Below are 2,092 nucleotides of genomic sequence, written 5' to 3'. Positions count from 1 at the left end.
TAGTGGGAATTATAGCATAAACTAACAAAACTCAACTCTTACATCATTAATGATAGCATCACTTAACTTAGTGAAACAAAGATAATATATGATCGTCCCTTAATAATAATTTGATTGCCCTATTACTTTACATGGATTTGTGTTTATTTCCCAGAGTTAAATGTATGCAATATGAATACTGGCTAGTTGATTTGATGGGGTCATTGCTTTATTTCAAACATGAAACAGTAGTACTCTTATAGATATTTTTCTGCTTGTCATGTTAACGAGACATTGTTAGTTTTCCTCACCTTTAACAAAGTATGAACCTATAGACATACAAGTGCGTTGAGGCCTCATTCAATCACTTTTATGTGTAGAAATTATGCCAAAGTGGTAGATGGCCTACATGTTGAATATATCTAGTGAATTCATTGGGAAGAGAGAATGATGACTGTGTCTCCAGCTTCACCTTGCTATGCAGGATCCTCAGTTTGAGAACAAGAGCTGACAGGATGGAAACCAGTGAATTGCTTCTAGGAATGACTTTCTTCTCTCTGACTATAATTGGAATGCTAGGGAATTTTTATCATCTATACCACTATATATATTTTTACCTAACAAGGTATAGGTTAAGGTCTACAGACTGGGTTCTGATGCACTTGATTGTAGCCAATATCTTAACTATAGTGTGTAAAGGTGTGCCCAAGACAATATACTCTTTTGGGTTTAAAGACATTTTCAATGATATGGGATGCAAATTGGTTTTTTTTTGTACACAGAGTTTCTAGGGGTGGTTGTATTGGCAGCACCTCATTTCTTAGTGTGTTTCAAGCCATCATCATCAGCTTCAGGAACTCCAGGTATTCAGAACTTAAGGTAAGATCACACAAGTGCATTCGGTACTCTGTGTACCTCAACTGGGTAATTCATTTATTTACAAACAGCATATTTTTTGTGCACTTGAGGGCAAAACATGGCAATGAAAGCACAACAAACCTGAAAGCTTTTATATACTGCTATTCTGTCCGGCATGATCCAACCAGTGACATTCTTTATGCAATATTATTGTCAGGTCCTGATATGGTTTTGCTGGGGCTCATGTTATAGGCCAGTGGCTCCATGGTTCTCACACTGTACAGGCACAAGCAGATGATGAAATACATGTCAAGAACCAAGGCTTCTTCTGGATCCTCCCCTGAGTCCAGAGCCACTAAAACCATCCTTCTCCTTGTCAGTACTTTTATCTCCTTTTACACAATTTCTTCCCTTTGTCAATCCTTTTTATCTCTCATGTATAATCCCATCTTGTCTCTGGTAAATATGGCTGAAATGTCCGGTCTGCTTTTCCCCACTGTTTGTCCCTTTCTTCTCATGAGCCAAGACAGTCGGGCATCCAGTTACTTGAAAAGGAATAGCCATTTCCCCAAGCCCTCTGTCCAAGAACAGAATTGAGAGCTTCTGGCCAGTTTTGCGTGGTTATTCATTCATTATGTCAGAACTGTGAGCATAATTACAGTAATATCATCACATTGTAGAGGCTTCTGCAAGTAAGCATGTTATTGGTGTGCATGCAGGTGAATGTGTTCATACACACACCCATTCATGGATGCACAAATGTAATTGTGTGTGTAATTTTGTATGCAAGTATAACTGAATTAAATGACAAAAACTAATGAAAAACTCTGTAAATTGTAGGTTTCATGTCCTGTATGCTTCGGTGTTGTGCTTTCTAGATTTTTGGATGACATTCCAGTAAGCATTTACTGGAAATCAGTGCTTATATTTTGTCTACTTGAATTTTTGCATACTATACTCTACCCCATTTTTTTTAATGGAAAGTAAAATTACACTATGCATTTTATGTTCTCTTTGTAGATATGTGACATTGTATCCTTCCTTTGTTATATTCATAGTTTAAATGCAGACATATATCTACAACACATTTCAGTATACAAGTGGCCAAGGTATGGCTCAAATTTGTTTTTCAATGTTGGATATAGATCTGCAAACATTTTCAAAATAGAAAGTAATCTAATGAGGCTCAAACATGCCTCCTCCACCCCGTCCTGTATATATAAAAAAAAAAAAAACCCATGGGGAATGTTTGACC

At 36.9% G+C, this 2,092-nt stretch overlaps 1 pseudogene; it reads left to right on the top strand.

The window, feature by feature from the left end:
* The first annotated feature begins 410 nt into the window (after nucleotides 1-410).
* On the top strand, nucleotides 411-1,434 carry LOC114636157 (annotated as a pseudogene).
* Nucleotides 1,435-2,092: the final 658 nt, after the last annotated feature.

This window comes from Grammomys surdaster, unplaced genomic scaffold (assembly GCF_004785775.1).
Source record: "Grammomys surdaster isolate TR1022 unplaced genomic scaffold, NIH_TR_1.0 122578, whole genome shotgun sequence".
Lineage (NCBI taxonomy): Eukaryota > Metazoa > Chordata > Mammalia > Rodentia > Muridae > Grammomys > Grammomys surdaster.
The sequence above is the reverse complement of the archived record's forward strand: the minus strand, read 5'-3'. Positions and strand labels throughout refer to the sequence as shown.